Source organism: Ambystoma mexicanum, chromosome 2q (genome assembly GCF_040938575.1).
Source record: "Ambystoma mexicanum isolate Mex_15411 chromosome 2q, UKY_AmexF1_1, whole genome shotgun sequence".
Taxonomy (NCBI): Eukaryota; Metazoa; Chordata; class Amphibia; order Caudata; family Ambystomatidae; genus Ambystoma; species Ambystoma mexicanum.
In genome coordinates this window covers 1,427,632,025-1,427,655,506 of record NC_090924.1, presented here as the reverse complement: position 1 = coordinate 1,427,655,506, position 23,482 = coordinate 1,427,632,025, and the positions used below count along the sequence as shown (strand labels likewise).

Genomic DNA, 23,482 nt, shown 5'->3' with positions numbered 1-23,482 from the left:
ATTGCCAGGACTCAGTACCCCCGTGCTGGTGGCCCCAGTGGCACTTTATTCGTTTCCTTTAGGTGACCTGGTACTCCTCAGCCTAAGCTGGGGCACCACTGTTCAGCCACGCCCACATCACTATGACTACCCCCCTTGTATGTATGAGGGGACAGAGTAAATGTTGTCCCTTTCCACCAGGTTCCAGGAAATAAGTCCCGGCCATGAATAGTATCTCCTGGAGAGGATCCATTCGTCTGCATTCTCTCTTGTTTGAGATGAGTGAAGGGTGAGCAAAGAGTTATGATATGATATGGCATTTATAACGCGCCTATACACAAGTGTGTCTCAAGGCGCGACAAGGCAGGGAGGGGAACAGAGGGAGGACAGAGACAACAATCTTACTAGGCCAAGTGACATTGAGATTGCGCAAGTGCAGGGGAGGTGGGAGGGGAAAAGTGCCAGGAGAAAGCGGAGGGGCAGTGCTGTACATGGGATCAAAACAATAACAAGAGGTGCGGCCAGCAGGTGGCAGGTGCAAGGGCAAGTGCAGACAGCAGGTGTCTGAAAGTGCAGGTTGGGGGACTGTAGGGCAGCAGATACAGACCCAAGTGCAAGGGGTGCCGGGAGGCAGTGCAGGTGTGCAACTGGGCAGGCAGGGACCTGGGCCCGAAATCAGAGGGTAGCCAGGTGACCAGTGCAGTATCAGACAGGAAATCAGCAGGGGAGAGGAAGAGAGAAGGCACAAGCAAAGAGGAAGTTCTTGAGTAGCTTCCAGAACAGGAGATGGTTCTCCTCGAGTTTCAGAGAGGCAGGGAGGCTGTTCCAGAGGGAGGCCCCAGCGGAAGAAAGATGGTCAATTAGTTCTCAATTAAAACCAGCCGGTAATGATATTTTAGGAATGGTAAGAACCAGGCAAGGAATTCGCAACTGGTGCCCATGTCATCAGAGCATTGGAAATATCCTTCTTGCAATTATAGCGCCATACACGGCTGAGAAAGACTAGGAGAAATGCATCAGTGTTGACCATCGCACACAGTACACCAACCATGCGTTGCAATGGGAGGTGACTCCATTCGCCATGCCGACGGAAGTCCCACTATTTCTCAAGCAGATCGTAGTCACAGATACACTTGATTGGTGTGAAGGAAGTCAGTTCTTAATCGTTTTTGCTCAGGCTGTTATCAACACGTTTTATTGTGTATAATGGCTATATGGGCTGCTCAATGTACATATGCAATATGTTTCTTATATTGAGCCCGCTTGGGCTGATGGTGTTGAGAAGGCTTTTGAGACTTCAACTTGTATTGTACTAGAGATAAAAGTGGTTTGTTTCCTGGTGGCAACAGTATATTCTGAGAGCTCTTGTGAGAGAGTGATTTTGTCAAACCACACAGCAATGCCCTTTTGTGGTTGGTCTATGTAGGTTGCTACCTTGATTGTGATTCTAGGTTTATTTCTTGTGTTGTTTACAGTTTCTGACAAAACAATTGTAGGCAATTTTGTTGAGGATCTCACCGGAGTAAAGGATTGTTGTGTCTTTTATCAGTTCTGAGTTCTATGCGGTGGATACTTGCTTCATCTACTTGGGATGTTAGCTAAGTTACTTTTGGTATGGTGGGTAGGATTCTTTTCGTAATATTAAAATATCATTTTTATGGAGTTCAGGAACAAGTCAATTTGATTCTAGTCTCATAGCTTTTCTTATCTATTCAAGCCTTCCTTTTCTGATTTTTGGCAGTGTTTTTTCCTCATTGGGGTATGCAGGGTACCTCATGTATACTATGTTCTAGTAATAATTTGAATACGGTGCCAGTCTCAACCATAGAGTCTAACTGCCCTGAGGGTTGTCCATAAAGTGGTGTACTGTGCCCACGCCAGGGGTATCCAGACTGTAGACTACAGAGGAAAGTAAAAGGGCATCAGAGGAGGCGAAAGATGAAGGGGTAGAAGGATTAGAAAGCATGAAAGATGTGCACAAGTAAGAGTCATCAGAGCAGAAGACTGATCCGGGAAAGGGCTACCACATACACCTTCTAATAGGTGGAACTGTAACTCATCCGTAAGTGGCTGCATGGTGAGTTTGAGTTGTGCTCCGGGCAGTGAACCCTTGATATATTGAGGATTGTTTGTCCATTAGGTGTTACCATAACCTTCCAGAAGCATCTGCCATGGCCCAGCAAGCTGTCAGAAGGCACAGAGCTCAGAGTGTGATGCGCAGAGTGAATGTGGTGGACACAACAGGGGAAGTGGAACAGGGAGCGTGCACTGGCCCTCAGAGTGCCATAACTGCACGGTGCTGTTCTTAGAATCGGAACGGTTTCGTGGAAATCTTTAGAAACTTGAACCATTTCTCACTGCACTGAACTTGCTTCGGTCCAGGCAAAAGTGTGGAACATGCTGCGATTGGAACACTCTTTGCTTCCTCGTTAATTTTCTGAAATCCCCAAATCACACTTTTATGGTCTGATTTCTCATCAGTGTACTTCTTTGCAATATATTACTTATTGGACCTCTAAATGCCAACTCAGTAAATCGCCTGTGCTATTTATTTAATGTAATGTTACTATACTAGTTTTCTATGTGAATTTTGAAATTCTCAGATTAAACTTTAAGATGCCCTCCCTCATTAGTATGCTTTGCTGCAAGTACACACCTACATTTTGAACCTTGAATCGCCATCCTATAGAGTTGTACTCGTTATTTATGTTATCGGTGATGGATGCTCGGTTGTCATGGCATCAGGTTGCTTTGGTGTGGCGTCACGCGTGGTTGCTATCATTGATTGTTTTATTTCAACTAAGATGACTTTTGATCACTGGTCCATACTTTTATAGTTCTTTAAGATGTTCGACTGTTAGGGTTGAGGGGGATTAGAAGTCATTTGGGTTGGTGGGTATTGGGTTTTGGCAGCGAAGATACCTTTTTGTTCTTTAAATGAAGACTGTGGGCTGGCCAATGGCTGAGCTCGTGTGCTGTCACCTTGTAAATTGTAGTCTCTTAAGAATATGTTGTCAGTGCAACCGGCAAGTTGTGTAGGTATGAAATCAAGACATTATTCAACAAACCTTGTGGTTGGGAGATGATATTGAGTTTTATGGAACTTAAAAGTAAACAATGTATCCATGCTACCCAGACAGACACAAGTGATCACAGTTCAAGTGTATTTATTAAACTATATAAATGGGTTGGAAAAACGCCCAATCTAAACCTAAATCTAAGATGGGAGCAAGCTACGACCATCAATTAATAATAAAGTAGTCCTAGTGGCGTCTTGTCAAATAAAAGGGCCTATACTAAAAAAAAATATTGCCAATCCTTACAGCTAAGCACAAAACAAAGTTTGACATAGTGTTTCACAAGAAAGAAAGAAGTGTACATAAATGATAAGGATGCTGTAAAAGAAGGGTCTCCCTTCTCCACATTTTTAGCACGGGACAAGGTGGGACTCCTGAGCAGAGCACACTTTCGGGCGACCTCACCATGAGGTTGCAGTTCGTTTCACTGGTATTGTGACCTTCAGTGGTTAAGTCTCTTTTCTACAAAATGGTTCTTGCCTCCAAGGACACGATGTGTTAAAATTCACAAAGCAAAAAGTTCCTTTCAACATATACCTTGGGTGATGACTTTCATCCCTGGATCCCCCTCTTCCGGGCTCAGCCTCTTCTCGAATGCTAGCCTCCCTCCATCGGGTTCACTACGTCTTTTTCTCTGTGCGTTGGGTGATGGCCTTTCACCCCTGGATCGCCCTTTTCTGGGCTCAGACACTTCTGGAATGTTAGCCGCCTTCCATAGAGTTCAATATGGCTTTTTCTCTGTGCGTTGGGTGATAGCTTTTCACCCCTGGATACCCCTCATCTGGGATCAGACTCTTCTCTAATATTAGCCTCCCTCTGTCGGGTTCACTCTTGTCATCACAATGTTTGTGGGGTTGCCATGCTTCACCCTGTTCTGCGGGCATCACTTATCCGGGTTCACGATTGCCAAGCATACACTTCCCTCTGTTTTATCACGATATGGGAATTTCCTTCCCTTAGCCCCCCTTTTCTTATCACAGTTCAAAGACTTTCGACTGTACAAGGGGTTTTACTTGACCCTTGTATGACCACTTTGACTGTGTCTGTAAAGCTCTCCTAGGGCCTTCTGGTATCGGTAGTTTCATCAAACAAGAAGGGGGAGGACCAGCCAGATTCTTTTGAATGAGCACCCACATGGTGTCAGACCACTCTGCAGCTGGTCTCTCCTCTGCACTATCAACAGTTCTTTGATTCACCTTATTTTGCCACTTTCAACTTTTGTTCAACACAGTACGGTTTCTTTATCGGGTCTCCTTCCGACTCACCAGCTGTGATGAAGCGCTTGGCTTTTTCTTGTCTCTGGAGTCATGGATGGTATCACGGTAGCAGGCATCTCTCCATGCCTTGACTTTCAGCGTAGGAGGGCTCTGTGTACCATTGACATCTGCTATAGCACACTTGGGCTATTGTTTGCTGTCTTATGTTTCCTTTTATGCAGGCTTCACGTGTCTGGGCTGAAAAGGGCAAGGGCTCTTCTTGTCCTTTTGGTTCCTGTCGTCTTTTGCTCCTCATGAGTTGCCGTCCTGGAATAGCTGCCTTGTCGTGCGGTCTGCCTTGCTCCTATTGTGCTCTCGTGCTTCACCTTTTATCCCTGTAGGGAAGAGAACGGGCCATCAGGTGTGTGTGATTCTGGTCAATTGCCAGACTTTGCCTGGCCCTTGTGTTGGGACACGTCAAGTAAACAGCTCTGGTGTTAGTCTGTCTTTCGTGGTGTGTGAAAGTCTTTGTGTCGGAAAGAGAGGGCATGGGTAGAGTTTCTGAGTATCCTACGTGGTAGGATGGGAAAAGGTGTTATAAGAACGGGGATACCACATCCCACCAATCAGTGTCCCACTTCTACTCCCTGAGGACCTACCATCCAGGTGATCCTCAATCAGTGGTACACCCCCAGGAACTGGGTCCAATACAAAGGCCGCGTCCTGGCCTCCTGGATGACAGATCACCGGGGACTAGTCAGGGAGACATCTTCAGGGTTCTCATAGGTGTCAAGTTCCCTGCAGATGATTGTGTATTGGTGCATTGGGATGGGTCCTCGAGATTGAGTTACACAACGGAGTAACCTTGTGGAAGGACCAGGTCCATGATGTGCAGCATTAGGTGAGGTTTGGTGCCTGTCAGCATCAGGTGGTTGTTTTCTTTGATGAAGCCTGACTGCTCATTGCAAGTGCTCGCTGAGTCTGGATGGAGGCGGCATTTGGGAGTTTTATTCTGGAGTTGGTGTGGGCAGCCATTGGATTAGTGGGAGGTGTCATAATTGTGCTGTAGTTCCCTTCACTGGTTTAGTCATTACCAGTAGTTGCGCGCTTGGATTTGGCCACTGCGGTGTGCCCAGTGGGTCTGTTTGCACAATTCGGCACATCTTCAGTGGTTTCTGCCCACCATTTAGGATCTGTCTTCTTCTTTCAGTTTGCTGTTCTTTGTTCTTTCTTGATTTTATACACCTACTATATCTTCCAATTGATGTCTTCTAAGTCCTGAGACTGCAGATGTTGCAGAAGTCTAAGCTGAAAAAATATCAACCATTGTCCACCTTTCCAAGCAGCCTCTGCTGGAACCCAAACCTCGACGTAATGTCTTCCAAAACCCTCTACCAGACTCTCTGGAGCACCCACATATCCAGACCCCTCTCTATGCAGGACAAACTCTACTGCAACAATCCCCACCACATGGTACGTTGCTCAGATTGTAACCTTCTTATGAACGCACTCCCAAAACAGAAATACAGAGGATGCAGGTGCTTCTCTATCATAGACCCTCATCTCTGGAAAAATCCCTCTCTCAGTCTGTGAGCTGCACAATCCCTCCAAGAGGTCCTATGGAGGCGTGCCGCAAATGCACCTCTTTGAGTAGCCCATTGGTCCTCCAATGATTAGACAACATGTCTAATACTCCATCATGGTGATGCCAAGGAAAGATGTCCCTATCCTTGACTTGCTACTGCATCAGCCTCCATCAAAAGGGAGCTCTTAGCTGTGGTGTCACGTAATGCTGTGCTTTGCGCCCAGAAGCAATACAGTGTGCAGCGGGTACTCTGCACATTTCTAAACATTTGCATCTATCCAATTCATTTCTTAATCCTTTATGACTAAGCGCAGGTCCAGCATTGAAACCAGTGTTGCTCTGCGTCGTCTTGCTTCCAGGACAAATGCGTTACCCCTCAGTTATCCTCCCAGCCCACAACTTTCACATCTTCAACCATAAGATTGCCAATCTTTGGCAAAAGGACTCGACATAGTATTAGACAATCAACCAGCTCGGCCGAGTATAGGTTAAAGAGGCAGGGGGCAAGGACGCAGCCTTGTCTAAGACCCGAATAGGCGGCAACTGCTTTACCCAGCCTCCCACTTTTGTCCGATCTAATCTGGGTAACAGTATTATATGATCTGATATGATATGGCATTTATAACGCGCCTATACACAAGTGTTTCAAGGCGCGATGAGGCAAGGGAGGGGAAACAGAGGGAAGACAGAGACAGCGATCTTACTAGGCCAGGTGACATTGAGATCGTGCAAGTGCAGTGGAAGGAGGAAGGGGAGAAGTGCGGGGGGGATGGGCGGGGACAGCGCAGTACAAAGATAACACTAAAAACCAAGTAAAGATAAATAAATAATAGCGCTGCCATGTGGTTCTATAAGTAGCTTTAGCAGAGCGTAAAGCCTGTGTCTCAGAAAATGTTTTTTCTATACAGTAGTTTTTTAATGAATTTTATTGTGCATTTGTACACTAAAGAAGAGTTGTCCAAGAAGAGCAAAGCCTTTTTCTCCTTGGCATCCAAACATCTCCCACTCAAAGGAAAAGTATAATAACCCCAGAACCAAAAACACTGCGCTCTAAAAGCTTTATCCATATCCTGAGTAAGAAAGGCTAAACTTCACCGGCCACAGGCGCCTAACCCCAACAACACAACGGCGTAGCGCCTATTTAACAATCTAATAGGGAAAGAGACCTGGTGGCAAAAGAACTACTCCGCTTAACCAGAAGTACGCCTAGAGGCCGGCGCAAACAAACTCACAATGTCTACTACATCATTTGAATTAGGGGAATTGAATTATTCAAAAACACTCACTGATGACTAAAAACATCTACTGGTTTCAGCCACTAAGCCACATTCTGCCTTTCATCAGGATGAGTAAACCAAGCGCGTGTGCAGTGAGACATGGTCTTACCCCAGCACTATTTAATTGGATTGTTATAAATCACATTATAAAATGATTTCAGGACAGAAGTCAAGCTAGACTTTTGGCTTCTAATCACTCTATAGCGCTTCAGGGTTTATACGTGTTTGTGCCCATCTGCGGCACTGATCTCTTGGAACGACTCACAATGACACATTTAAAGAGTGCTCGGTGGTAAGGGTGTGTTTCAATGTGCATGATATGTTATTTTATGTTAAAGGTACTTATATAGCGCACCGTCACCAACAAATTGGTCCCTAGGCACTAGGTGCTTTGTTGACTTTTATGCAGTCCTACAGAGGGCATTAGCTGCTGTTGAGGTTTCCCGGCAAAAGCCAGAATTTTGATTACTTGCTAAATCTGGTAGATGTTTTGGTTACCAATGAGCATTTTGTAGCCATCAGCACCATTGCTTCCAATGTTTTTGTCGATATCCGAAGTCTTATTGTCCAGGAAGCGTGAGCTGCCGCTTTGGATCGGTGTTCAGCATACTGCGTCTAGGAGCTGCTTGCTCTAGCAGCTCCCGGGCACACTTCTGCTCACTTAGGGCAGTTCTTTGAAGACTAGGGTAACATTCACTGTATTTTATTTTTTATTATGTGGTGCTTTTATATTAATCTAGGCCCTTTGTACTCTGGTAGTAATACACTGACCTTGACCTACAGAGAGCTCAAGACACCCCCGCGCCCAAAAATGCACACAAGCACTTTAGGCTGATTTTCACAGAATTTCCCTCTATAAATTATTTTGTACCAAGGTTTGTGCATAAGCAAAAATGTATAGCACCCATTAAGAAAAAGAGTTTTTATATTGCTGGATGTACTGGTCTGGATTTCAATGCGTTCACTGACGGATCACTTTTAAGAAGTCTTAAATTCACACCGTTTTTAAAACACATTTCTTGTATGATCACCTATGAATTGTCTGTGTACCATGTGTATTATTTATTTTGTATTGTGGCTAATGACTAAGTTGAATACAAGCCTTATGATGATTAATCTATACTATGTTCATGTTCAATTAAATATCGCCGGATGACTATGCAATTGTTCTCATGTTTTGAATGATTGAGGAAACTGGAGCATATAAATTGTGATGAACGATTATCCAGCAATTACCCCCGCAGAGGGGGGTGTACAGGGCATACCTAGACTCAGAGTGGCAGCGGCTAGCCAGTCTGAGTCGAGGTAGACCTGTGCAAAGCAAGGTCCTCAGCGAGGGCTCAGGGCCGTTAATGGTACTGTTGGCCCCCTTAAGTGGGAGCGATTGCTATTCACACCCCAGAGTTTGTATAGGGTGCAAATAGTATTGCGCAAGCCCAATCTCCCATAAACAATTTAAAAAACAAGATGGCCACCGCCATACAAATAGAAAGGGATCAAGTCCATTTTCTATTTCTTTGGTGACCGCGACATGATGGAGCCACGATGCTCTGTTCCTGCCCTTAACCATTCCAGTTACCTCTGCTTCCGACACAGCCTGTCTATAACCCCTCTGGGTGAATCCCCTACAGGCAGGGCTTTTTTACTACCCAGCAAGGTTTGCGCTTCATAAATCCCACACATACATGAAGCATGTCTCCAACTGACACGCTTTTGGCGGGTGTCACACGCCACTGAGGAAGCTCTCTCATGCGCCAATCTTCTTACGGGCCCATGTAAAATGATGGGCTTTCACCCGCCCAGGAGCCACAAAAGGTTGAGAGTTACGCATGAAGTGCAGGCAGTCACTCGTTATGTTCAGGCCCAGTCAGGCAGCCTGCGGGGCCGTGGTGGAGTCAGTAACCTGTAACTTTCATGTAGATCATTGCCTCTGATAGGCCGTAGTGCTTGGCTACACTAACTGCCAGTCACGTGCCTGGTGTGCGTGACCCTGGTACAGCACTACTGGCTCGGGGATCCATCTGGAAAGCTCCAGTTTGCCCACAGGCCAGTCCACCCATGTCTTCCAGTTTGGAGAACAGACAAGAGAGGTATTTAGCTGCCAAGGGCGGCACCACTGTAAAGAGCACTGCTTTCTCCGGCCAGACCGCAGAGAAACCTGCTCAGGGGGTTTGGTTCTGGCATGCAGACGAACAATCCTGGGACGGGTGGGACCGAAGGAACTACCCTCCAAGGGACAGGGCTGTGAACAGCAGGCATGCAGTGCGACGGTGGGTGGGCGTGGCGGGCTGTCAAGGGAGGGGGCGCGTTGTGTGCACAAGGATCACTCACTGCCTTGCACCACAAACCAGAAATGCAACTAAACACAAGGGTAGTACCGGCAAGAGGGCAAGCAACGCGACGGAGCCCGGAGCAGGGCGGTATACTATCACACACCGTGCTGTAATATTTCAGCACAATAATGACCTAAAACTATCCTATTACATTTATAATCACCATAGAGTCTTGGTGGGCAATATATACGGTACCCAATCGTAGGAAGGTGTTTAAAAATACTTAACATCCAATATCGTAGCATAATACACATATAATCACGGTGCGGATAAAAATGCCCCATTTCATTAGATCTGGACACGTATTTCATGCAAGTGATGTGGGTGGCAGAAAGGGCGGGAAAGTAAGATAGAAGAGCGGGGAAGAGGCAGAGGAAGAAGAGACAATAGATGAACGAAGACGGGTGACTTTAGGCAAGGCCGGAGGCCGGAGGTCGAGAGAGAAGAGAATAGACAGTGATATGGGGTAGAAGGAGAAAGAAGACGATTGGGGACCTTGAATAAACGGTGGGGATAGGAGGAGAGAAGGTTGAGATAGAAGTGTTGTCAAGAAAATGAGCAGTGTCGTGAAGGTCAGAAGAAGATCGAGGTTTCCTCCAGTGACGCTTGGCGCGACGCAGAGACCGGTGCAAGCAACGAAGAGTGCGCCACGGTTGAGGAGGCTCGCGTGAAGGAAAGCAAGAGGAAGACAGATAAAGATAACAAGGGGTATCAAGGATAGAAGTTGATAGCAAAGAGGGAAGGGAGTCGACTGAGAAGGATGCAAGAGTATCCAGCGAGGGAAGGGAAGAAGTTCCAGAAGAAATACACAGGGAAGTGACGGAGGACTGAAGGTCACAGAGAAAGAACGAAGACCTAGAGGGAGAGGAGGAGGAGTGGTGTGAGGGAATAAGTGGGAAAGAGAGAAGACAGTGGTCTGATAAATGCACAGGAAGGGATGACGCTGAATTAAGGACAAGCAGAGAAGAGGAGGCCCAGGGATGAACCAGCGATGTGAGAAGGAGGAGTGGGGACAGGTGCAAGGTGGTAGGAATCAAGAACAGCGAGAAGAGGAGTGGTTGGAGGGAAGGGGGAGGGTGCAAAATGAAGGCAGCACCAAGCTTCCACTTGACCATGGTTTCAGCAAGGCATGCAGACCACACAGTGGCAGGCGTGCAACAAGCAGTGAGGTTTAGTGTAAGGAGCCTTTTCAAACACGTGAGCAAAGTCAATGGAGGTGCCAGGATGCTGGCAGCCTCATGTGGAGCTCAGAAGAAGCTGGCACCAGTCCCTGCATTCCACATTCTGAATGCCAGTGCTGCAGCCCTGTCCTCATCTGCCCTATCATGGGCAGCAGCAAGGCATCATTAGAGAAGACCAGACTGGATACTACACCCAGGATGATAATATCATAGCCCCTATAAATCCAATATAGAAAGGGAGCCACACAGTAGTACATTGCTACTCACCCTCTACATCACAGAAGTCTCTCTTCTCTTCACCTTCCCCTCATCACATATGCTTTGTGCCTTCGTGTAGGCGACTCGCTCCATCACATTGAAGACTTGTAGATCAGAGATGTAGGAGGACTGGGGGAGTTGTATAATATTACATAGAGAACGTTGTGTTGCTAGGTCAGGTCCCTGGGGACTAATGGTCCGGCTACCTGGAGGCGGGCAGGCAAAGGCCAGCTAGGTTTGGCAATGCCCAGAGCTAGTACACATCTAAAGTGTCTTTCTTTCCTGGCTCTGATCCATTGGGTGGAGTGGTCGCCGTCAGCATCCAGTGAGCCAATCACAGACATGCCAGAAATGCACGAGGAACCTGTGTGGCGACAATCTGTTCATTACCTTCCCGCTCTCAGACAGGAAGCTCCTCCTAGTCAGTAGAGCACAGAGATGGAGTCTCTCCAGCTCAGACCTCGTACAATCTTAACACTAGTAAGACCCGTAAAGAGAGGCTGAGGGCGAAGACGAGGGGGCCTTGAAAATACAGAGGCAGGTCGGACGACCCACCCAAGTGGAGGAAACCTGTGCGTGCCTCTGGGTGATCAGATGCCTGTCACATGCTGTGATATTCAACATGGCCGCCAAGGTGGCGCACCGTCAGTGCTCCCACCCCTGCACAGTGCGTATTAGGTGCTTGCACCCTTCTAATAACACCATGCAGAGAAACCTGTGTCACCTTGGCAGGCCACACTGGTAGGCTTTTCCCAACTGCAGACTACACATCCTGTGCACGTGGGTTCAATTTGCTGTAGCCTCGGCAGGGCTGCAGGACGGCACAGGCCATCCACAGATTATGCTGGGAGGCTCTGTCCATCTACAGATGATCCATCCTATGCTGGCTAGCTCTGTCATCCACAGATGATCCATCCTAGGCTGGCTAGCTCTGTTCATCCACAGATTATCCACACTATGCTGGCTAGCTCTGTCATCCACAGATGATCGATCCTGTACTGGAGGGCTATGTCCATCCACAGATGATCCATCCTATGCTGGCTAGCTCTGTCATCCACAGATGATCCATCCTATGCTGGCTAGCTCTGTCCATCCACAGATGATCCATCCTAGGCTGGCTAGCTCTGTCCATCCACAGATGATCCATCCTATGCTGGCTAGCTCTGTTGTCATCCACAGATGATCCATCCTATGCTGGCTAGCTCTGTCCATCCACAGATGATCCATCCTAGGCTGGCTAGCTCTGTCCATCCACAGATGATCCATCCTATGCTGGCTAGCTCTGACTATCCAACGATGATCCATCCTGTACTGGCAGGTTCTGTCCATCCGCAGATGATCCATCCTATGCTGGCTAGCTCTGTCATCCACAGATGATCCATCCTATGCTGGCTAGCTCTGTTCATCCACAGATTATCCACACTATGCTGGCTAGCTCTGTCATCCACAGATGATCCATCCTGTACTGGAGAGCTCTGTCCATCCACAGATGGTCCATCCTATGCTGGCTAGCTCTGTCATCCACAGATGATCCATCCTTTGCTGGCTAGCTCTGTCCATCCACAGATGATCCACCCTAGGCTGGCTAGCTCTGTCCATCCACAGATGATCCATCCTATGCTGGCTAGCTCTGTCATCCACAGATGATCCATCCTATGCTGGCTAGCTCTGTCCATCCACAGATGATCCATCCTGGGCTGGCTAGCTCTGTCCATCCACAGATGATCCATCCTATGCTGGCTAGCTCTGTCCATCCAGAGATGATCCATCCTAGGCTGGCTAGCTCTGTCCATCCACAGATGATCCATCCTAGGCTGGCTAGCTCTGTCCATCCACAGATGATCCATCCTATGCTGGCTAGCTCTGACTATCCAACGATGATCCATCCTGTACTGGCAGGTTCTGTCCATCCGCAGATGATCCATCCTATGCTGGCTAGCTCTGTCATCCACAGATGATCCATCCTATGCTGGCTAGCTCTGTCCATCCACAGATGATCCATCCTATGCTGGCTAGCTCTGACTATCCAACGATGATCCATCCTGTGCTGGCAGGCTCTGTCCATCCACAGATGATCCATCCTATGCTGGCTAGCACTGTCACCCACAGATGATCCATCCTTTGCTGGCTAGCTCTGTCCATCCACAGATGATCCACCCTAGGCTGGCTAGCTCTGTCCATCCACAGATGATCCATCCTATGCTGGCTAGCTCTGTCATCCACAGATGATCCATCCTGTGCTGGCTAGCTCTGTCCATCCACAGATGATCCATCCTGGGCTGGCTAGCTCTGTCCATCCACAGATGATCCATCCTATGCTGGCTAGCTCTGACCATCCATAGATGATCCATCCTAGGCTGGCTAGCTCTGTCCATCCACAGATGATCCATCCTAGGCTGGCTAGCTCTGTCCATCCACAGATGATCCATCCTATGCTGGCTAGCTCTGACTATCCAACGATGATCCATCCTGTACTGGCAGGTTCTGTCCATCCGCAGATGATCCATCCTATGCTGGCTAGCTCTGTCATCCACAGATGATCCACCCTATGCTGGCTAGCTCTGTCCATCCACAGATGATCCATCCTATGCTGGCTAGCTCTGACTATCCAACGATGATCCATCCTGTGCTGGCAGGCTCTGTCCATCCACAGATGATCCATCCTATGCTGGCTAGCACTGTCACCCACAGATGATCCATCCTATGCTGGCTAGCTCTGTCCATCCACAGATGATCCATCCTAGGCTGGCTAGCTCTGTCACCCACAGATGATCCATCCTAGGCTGGCAAGCTCTGTCATCCACAGATGATCCATCCTATGCTGGCTAGCTCTGTCATCCACAGATGATCCATCCTATGCTGGCTAGCTCTGTCCATCCACAGATGATCCATCCTAGGCTGGCTAGCTCTGTCATCCACAGATGATCCATCCTATGCTGGCTAGCTCTGTCCATCCACAGATGATCCATCCTATGCTGGCTAGCTCTGACCATCCACAGATGATCCATCCTAGGCTGGCAAGCTCTGTCATCCACAGATGATCCATCCTATGCTGGCTAGCTCTGTCATTCACAGATGATCCATCCTATGCTGGCTAGCCCTGTCCATCTACAGATGATCCATCCTATGCTGGCTAGCTCTGTCCATCCACAGATGATCCATCCTAGGCTGGCTAGCTCTGTCATCCACAGATGATCCATCCTATGCTGGCTAGCTCTGTCATCCACGGATGATCCATCCTATGCTGGCTAGCTCTGTCCATCCACAGATGATCCATCCTATGCTGGCTAGCTCTGTCCATCCACAGATGATCCATCCTAGGCTGGCTAGCTCTGTCATCCACAGATGATCCATCCTATGCTGGCTAGCTCTGTCATCCACAGATGATCCATCCTAGGATGGCTAGCTCTGGCTATCCAACGATGATCCATCCTGTACTGGAGGGCTCTGTCCATCCACAGATGATCCATCATATGCTGGCTAGCTCTGTCCATTAACAGATTATCAATCCTGTACAGGCCAGCTCTGTCCATCCACATATTATCCATCCTGTACTGGAGGGCTCTGTCCATCTACAGATGATCCATCCTATGCTGGCTAGCTCTGTCATCCACAGATGATCCATCCTATGCTTGCTAGCTCTGACTATCCAACGATGATCCATCCTGTACTGGAGGGCTATGTCCATCTACAGATGATCCATCCTATGCTGGCTAGCTCTGTCATCCACAGATGTTCCATCCTATGCTGGCTAGCTCTGACTATCCAACGATGATCCATCCTGTACTGGCAGGCTCTGTCCATCCGCAGATAATCCATCCTGTGCTGGCAGGCTCTGTCCATCCACAGATGATCCATCCTGTACTGGCAGGCTCTGTTCATCCACAGATGATCCATCCTGTGCTGGCTAGCTCTGTCATCCACAGATGATCCATCCTATGCTGGCTAGCTCTGTCATCCACAGATGATCTATCCTATGCTGGCTAGCTCTGTCATCCACAGATGATCCATCCTATGCTGGCTAGCTCTGTCCATCCACAGATGATCCATCCTATGCTGGCTAGCTCTGTCCATCTACAGATGATCCACCTATGCTGGCTAGCTCTGTCCATCCAGAGATGATCCATCCTAGGCTGGCTAGCTCTGTCATCCACAGATGATCTATCCTATGCTGGCTAGCTCTGTCATCCACAGATGATCCATCCTATGCTGGCTAGCTCTGTCCATCCACAGATGATCCATCCTGTGCTGGCTAGCTCTGTCATCCACAGATGATCCATCCTATGCTGGCAGGCTCTGTCCATCCACAGATGATCCATCCTGTGCTGGCTAGCTCTGTCATCCACAGATGATCCATCCTATGCTGGCTAGCTCTGTCATCCACAGATGATCTATCCTATGCTGGCTAGCTCTGTCATCCACAGATGATCCATCCTATGCTGGCTAGCTCTGTCCATCCACAGATGATCCTTCCTAGGCTGGCTAGCTCTGTCATCCACAGATGATCTATCCTATGCTGGCTAGCTCTGTCATCCACAGATGATCCATCCTATGCTTGCTAGCTCTGACTATCCAACGATGATCCATCCTGTACTGGAGGGCTATGTCCATCTACAGATGATCCATCCTATGCTGGCTAGCTCTGTCATCCACAGATGATCCATCCTATGCTGGCTAGCTCTGTCCATCTACAGATGATCCACCTATGCTGGCTAGCTCTGTCCATCCAGAGATGATCCATCCTAGGCTGGCTAGCTCTGTCATCCACAGATGATCTATCCTATGCTGGCTAGCTCTGTCATCCACAGATGATCCATCCTATGCTGGCTAGCTCTGTCCATCCACAGATGATCCATCCTGTGCTGGCTAGCTCTGTCATCCACAGATGATCCATCCTATGCTGGCAGGCTCTGTCCATCCACAGATGATCCATCCTGTGCTGGCTAGCTCTGTCATCCACAGATGATCCATCCTATGCTGGCTAGCTCTGTCATCCACAGATGATCTATCCTATGCTGGCTAGCTCTGTCATCCACAGATGATCCATCCTATGCTGGCTAGCTCTGTCCATCCACAGATGATCCTTCCTATGCTGGCTAGCTCTGTCCATCTACAGATGATCCATCCTATGCTGGCTAGCTCTGTCCATCCAGAGATGATCCATCCTAGGCTGGCTAGCTCTGTCATCCACAGATGATCTATCCTATGCTGGCTAGCTCTGTCATCCACAGATGATCCATCCTATGCTGGCTAGCTTTGTCCATCCACAGATGATCCATCCTATGCTGGCTAGCTCTGTCATCCACAGATGATCCATCCTATGCTGGCTAGCTCTGACTATCCAACGATGATCCATCCTGTACTGGAGGGCTCTGTCCATCCACAGATGATCCATCCTATGCTAGCTAGCTCTGTCCATTAACAGATTATCAATCCTGTACAGGCCAGCTCTGTCCATCCACATATTATCCATCCTGTGCTGGCAGGCTCTTTCCATCCACAGATGATCCATCCTGTGCTGGCAGGCTCTGTCCATCCACAGATTACCCATCCTGTCCTGGGAGGCTCTGTCCATCTACAGATGATCCATCATATGCTGGCTAGCTCAGTCATCCACAGATGATCCATCCTATGCTAGCTAGCTCTGTCCATCCACAGATGATCCAGCCTAGGCTGGCTAGCCCTGACTATCCAACGATGATCCATCCTGTACTGGAGGGCTCTGTCCATCCACAGATGATCCATCCTATGCTGGCTAGCTCTGTCCATTTACAGATTATCAATCCTGTACAGGCCAGCTCTGTCCATCCACATATTATCCATCCTGTACTGGCAGGCTCTGTCCATCCACAGAAGATCCATCCTGTGCTGGCAGGCTCTGTCCATCCACAGATGATCCATCCTGTACTGGCAGGCTCTGTCCATCCACAGATGATCCATCCTGTGCTGGCAGGCCCTATCCATTCACAGATGATCCACCCTGTGCTGTCGAGATCTCTCCATCCACAGATTACCCATCCTGTGCTGGCAGGCTCTGTCCATTCACAGATTATCCATCCTGTGCTGTCTAGCTCTGTCCATCCACAGATGATCTATCCTATACTGGCTAGCTCTGTCCATCCACAGATGATCCATTCTGTGCGGGCAGGCTCTGTCCATCCACAGATTATCAATCCTATGCTAGTTAGCTCTGTCCATCCACAGATGATCCATCCTGTACAGGCCAGCTCTGTCCATCCACATATTATCTATCGTGTGCTGCCGAGATCTGTCCATCCACAGATTAGTCACCCTGTCCATCCACAGATGATCCATCCTGTGCTGGCTAGCTCTATCCATCCACAGATTATCCATTCCATGCTGGCAGGCTCTGACCATCCAGAAATGATCCATTCTCTACTGGCGATATCTGTCCATCCATAGATTATCCATCCTGTGTTAGCAGGCTCTGTACATCCACAGATTATCCATCCCATGCTGGATAGCTCTGTCCATCCACAGATGATCCATCATATGCTGGCTAGCTGTTTTCATCTACAGATGATACATTCTGTGTGGGCAGGCTCTGACCATCCACAGATTATCCGTCCTATCCTGGCTAGCTTTGTCCATCCACAGATTATCCATCCTGTACAGACTAGCTCTGCCCATCCACAGATTATCAATCCTGTACTGGCAATATCTGTCCATCCACAGATTATCCATCCTATGATGGCTAGCTCTGTCCATCCACAGATGATCCATCCTGTACAGGCTAGCTCTGTCCATCCATTAATGATACATCATTTGCTGGCTAGCTCTGTCCATGCACAGATTATCCATCCTATGATGGCTAGCTCTGTCCATTTACAAATGATGCATCATATGCTTGCTAGCTCGGTCCATCCACAGATGATCCATTCTGTGCTGGCAGGCTCTGCCCATCCACAGATTATTCATCCTTTGCTGGCTAGCTCTGTCCATCCACAGATGTTCCATCCTGTACAGGCTAGCTCTGTCCATCCACAGATTATCCATCCTGTGCCGGCAGCCTCTGACCACCCACATATGATCCATCCTGTACTGGCGATATCTGTCCATCCACAGATTATTCAACCTGTGCTGGCTATCTCTGTCCATCCACAAAGGATCCATCCTATGATGGCAGGCTCTGACCATCTACAGATGATCCATCCTGTACTGGCGATATCTGTCCATCCACAGATTATGCATCCTGTGCTGCAAGGTTCTGTCCATCCACAGATTATCCAATTTTTGCTGGCTAGCTCTGTCCATCACAGATGATCCATTCTATACTGGAGAGCTATGTCAATTCACAGATTATTCATCCTATGCTGGCTAGCTCTTTCTATCCACAGATTATCCATCCTGTACAGGCCAGCTCTGTCCATCCATATATTATCCATCCTATGCTGGCAGCTTCTGTCTATCCACAGAAGATCCACCCTGTGCTGGCGAGATCTGTCCAACCACAAATTACCCATCCTGTGCTGGCAGGCTCTCTCCATCCACAGATGATCCATCCTGTGCTGGCTAGGTCTGTCATCCACAGATGATCCATCCTGTGTTGGCTAGCTCTGTCCATCCACAGATTATCTGTCCTGTGCTGGCAGGCTCTGTCCATCCACAGATTATCTGTCCTGTGCTGGCAGGCTCTGACCATCCACAGCTGATCCATCCTGTACTGGCGATATCTGTCCATCTACATATTATCCATCCTGTGCTGGCGAGATCTGTCCATTCACAGATTACCCATCCTGTGCTGGCAGGCTCTGTCCATCCAGAGATGATCCATCCATCCATCCTGTGAGGGCTAGCTCTGTCATCCAGAGATGATCTATCCTGTGCTGGCTAGCTCTGTCACCCACAGATGATCCATCCTATGCTGGCTAGCTCTGTCCATCCACAGATTATCTGCCCTGTGCTGGCAGGCTCTGACCATCCACAGCTGATCCATCCTGTACTGGCAATATCTATCCATCCACAGATTATCCATCCTGTGCTGGCTAGATGTGTCCATCCACAGATGATCCATTCTGTACTGGAGGACTCTCTCCATCCACAGATTATCCATCCTATGCTGTCTAGCTCTGTCTATCCACAGATGATCCATCCTATGCTGGCTAGCTCTGTCCATCCACAGATGATCCATCCTGTGCTGGCGAGATCTGTCCATTCACAGATTACCCATCCTGTGCTGGCAGGCTTTGTCCATCCAGAGATGATCCATCCATCCATCCTGTGAGGGCTAGCTCTGTCATCCAGAGATGATCTATCCTGTGCTGGCTAGCTCTGTCACCCACAGATGATCCATCCTATGCTGGCTAGCTCTGTCCATCCGCAGATTATATATCCTGTGCTGGCTAGCTCTGTCATCCACAGATCCATCCTGTGCTGGCTAGCTCTGTCATCCACAGATGATCCATCCTGTGCTGGCGAGCTCTGTCATCCACAGATGATCCATCCTATGCTGTCTAGCTCTGTCATCCACAGATGATCCATCCTGTGCTGGAGGGCTTTGTCCATCCACAGATTATCCATTGTATCCTGGCTAGCTCTGTCTATCCACACATGATCCACCCTGTGCTGGCAACCTCTGTCCATCCACAGATGATCCATCCTGTGCTGGAAGGCTCTGTCCATCCACAGATTATCCATCCTGTACTGGAGGGATTTGTCCATCCACAGATTATCCATTGTATGCTGGCTAGCTCTGTCTATCCACAGATGATCCATCCTGTGCTGGCAACCTCTGTCCATCCACAGATGATCCATCCTGTGCTGGTGAGATCTGTCCATCCACAGATTACCCATCCTGTGCTGGCAGGCTCTGTCCATCCAGAGATGATCCATCCTGTGCTGGCTAGCTCTGTCATCCACAGATGATCCATCCTGTGCTGGCAATCTCTGTCCATCCACAGATGATCCATCCTGTGCTGGTGAGATCTGTCCATCCACAGATTACCCAACCTGTGCTGGCAGGCTCTGCCCATCCACAGATGATCCATCCTGTGCTGGCTAGCTCTGTCATCCACAGATGATCCATTCTGTGCTGGCAGGCTCTGTCCATCCACAGATGATCCATCCTGTGCTGGCTAGCTCTGTCATCCACAGATGATCCATCCTGTGCTGGCAACCTCTGTCCATCCACAGATTACCCAACCTGTGCTGGCAGGCTCTGTCCATCCACAGATGATCCATCCTGTGCTGGCTAGCTCTTTCATCCACAGATGATCCATCCTGTGCTGGCAGGCTCTGTCCATCCACAGATGATCCATCCTGTGCTGGCTAGCTCTGTCATCCACAGATGATCCATCCTATGCTGGCAGGCTCTGTCATCCACAGATGATCCATCCTAGGCTGGCTAGCTCTGTCCATCCACACATTGCCCATCCTGTGCGGGCAGGCTCTGTCCATCCACAGATGATCCATCCTGTGCTGGCGGGCTCTGTCATCCACAGATGATCAATCCTGAGCTGGCAACCTCTGTCCATCCACAGATGATCCATCCTGTGCTGGAAGGCTCTGTCCATCCACAGATGATCCATCCTGTACTGGAGGGCTTTGTCCATCCACAGATTATCCATTGTATGCTGGCTAGCTCTGTCTATCCACAGATGACCCATCCTGTGGTGGCAACCTCTGTCCATCCACAGATGATCCATCCTGTGCTGGCTAGCTCTGTCCATCCACAGATGACCCATCCTGTGCTGGTAGGCTCTGTCCATCCAGAGATGATCCATCCTGTGCTGGCTAGCTCTGTCATCCACAGATGATCCATCCTGTGCTGGTGAGATCTGTTCATCCACAGATTACCCAACCTGTGCTGGCAGGCTCTGTCCATCCACAGATGATCCATCCTGTGCTGGCTAGCTCTTTCATCCACAGATGATCCATCCTGTGCTGGCAGGCTCTGTCCATCCACAGATGATCCATCCTGTGCTGGCTAGCTCTGTCATCCACAGATGATCCATCCTATGCTGGCAGGCTCTGTCCATCCACAGATGATCCATCCTGTGCTGGTGAGATCTGTCCATCCACAGATTACCCAACCTGTGCTGGCAGGCTCTGTCCATCCACAGATGATCCATCCTGTGCTGGCTAGCTCTGTCATCCACAGATGATCCATCCTGTGCTGGTGAGATCTGTCCATCCACAGATTACCCAACCTGTGCTGGCAGGCTCTGTCCATCCACAGATGATCCATCCTGTGCTGGCTAGCTCTGTCATCCACAGATGGTCCATCCTGTGCTGGCTAGCTCTGTCCATCCACAGATGATCCATCCTGTGCTGGCAGGCTCTGTCATCCACAGATGATCCATCCTGTGCTGGCTAGCTCTTTCATCCACAGATGATCCATCCTGTGCTGGCAGGCTCTGTCCATCCACAGATGATCCATCCTGTGCTGGCTAGCTCTGTCATCCACAGATGATCCATCCTATGCTGGCAGGCTCTGTCATCCACAGATGATCCATCCTAGGCTGGCTAGCTCTGTCCATCCACACATTACCCATCCTGTGCGGGCAGGCTCTGTCCATCCACAGATGATCCATCCTGTGCTGGCGGGCTCTGTCATCCACAGATGATCCATCCTGTGCTGGCTAGCTCTGTCCATCCACACATTACCCATCCTGTGCGGGCAGGCTCTGTCCATCCACAGATGATCCATCCTGTGCTGGCTAGTTCTGTCCATCCACAGATTATCCATTCCGTGCTGGTGGGCTTTGTCCAACCGCATGCCTGCGGAACTATCGGTGGAGACCAGAATATGAAAGGCTGGTGAGCTATGTCTAGTCACACCATTCAATGCTTGACCACTCTAGATACCCTCAGACTGGAAGGGCCATCAGATGCTCTCCAGTCATGATCTGAACAGTCGGTGCAGGTGGGACTCCTAGCCTAGCCCTTTGTATTCCATGAGCAGACTCTGTCCAGCCGCAGACTTGGCAGGCCACTGTGGTGGGCTCAATCCCTTGGCAGGTTACAGATGTACACCTTGGCTATGGCCCAATAGACTGGAGGAGACTGCTTGGGGTGGGGAGACTGGCACTCTTGGATGGGCCACCTTTGCCCCTCTTCCTAGGGCATCCTTTAGCTGACCATTCACAGTGACCTGGGCATGGTGTATGATTTGTCACTGGTACTGGTACAGCGATATCATCCTTTTTTGGCACGTCTTTTAAGTGGGGGGGCACCCACAGCTTAGCTTCTTCAGTCTGTGGGTGTGGAAGGACACAGGTCCACACACCCACAGTCCTTAGAACTATCTATGGCTCAGCAGTGTGCCTTCCATAAACTGACCAATAGCGCAAAGGAAATTAGAAAGTGTGAAACCTTGGACCTCTTCAGAAAGAGACTGAAAACTTTTCTATATAAATCATTGTTGAAAGTTATCAGAATGAGAATACCTGCTTCTCCTTTTTTCTCTTCACGGGATGTATTTCCCTAGTTGTCATCTGCACCCGGATATGGTTTACTGAACATCAGAAATCAAAATCAAACCCGGAAAACCCTGATTGCTGATTTGCAGCCTAGCCCCGTAGACTTCCAATAATGACACAGAGCCCCGATGAGGTCTACTTTTGTTATTCCCTGACGTGCACAAACGAACTTCCCCTTGGCCCTCTCCTTCCTCCGCGCTCCCACATGCCCACCCTTACCCTGTGGGAAATGAAGCAGGATTCTGATGCAGGCCAGGGTCTTAGGGGGTTTTGCGCAACCAGGACTCGAGGGTTACATGCTGTGACCTCAGAAATGATGTCTGATACCCATGTGCGCCCCTAGTCACTAACATGGTGCGGGAATATGGTCAAGTGGCTGCTATAAGTGGCCCACCAGTCCAGTCAGGTGGACAGGGACCCTCCAGGGGATGATCTGCTGGCAGGACCCCCAGCCCCCAGTCACTGATCGGAACAGCTGGACTTCATATACATGCACCGACTTATAAAACACCAAAATACGGAAAACAGACTCCACGACATAACTGAGCAAACTTATTATATATTAAAAAAGACTTCTTTCCCAGCAGGTAATCTGTTATGGTTGGCCTTGTGGGTACACTACAGCTAGTTACACATATAGTCGATGCTTCCGGAGTGTCTCTTGATGACGTGAGCCTGCATGTTGTGGACACGCTTAAAGTGGCCCCGGTTAAAGTGTCTGTGTGAAGCTGTGCCCTGCAGATGGTCGGCAGACTCTATATGGTGCCAGTAGCTGTCAATGGTGTCATTTGCTGTCATTCGCTGTTTGAAGTGCCACTTACCCCAGGTTAATAAAGGGTCTTTTAACATGTGGTAGAACTACCAACATGCCGCCAGCAGTCCCCCGACCCTGACTGCCACCACCAATGTGCACATAGTGCTCCATGTATGTTTGTATGTTAGTAACTCCCAGAGTGTAATGGCGGGTGATGAGTGTCCCAACCTGAGTCCCAATGTATGTGCTCACATATCTTGCTCTCATAATTTCAAGTATTGTTGTTTGTGACAGTTACTGTATTTTGTGTCCAGTGATGCTTGTCATTGTTTCATTTGTTATGGAAAAGGAGTAGTGTTGTGCCCTGTTAAGGAATATCTAGTCATTGATGAGGGCTTGTG

General features: G+C 48.9%; 1 protein-coding gene across 7 annotated transcripts in view; it reads right to left on the bottom strand.

Annotated features, from left to right (window-relative positions):
- LOC138570219 (uncharacterized) overlaps positions 1 to 23,482 on the bottom strand; it is a 464,546-nt gene that overhangs the window by 92,535 nt on the left and 348,529 nt on the right. The window lies entirely within an intron of this gene.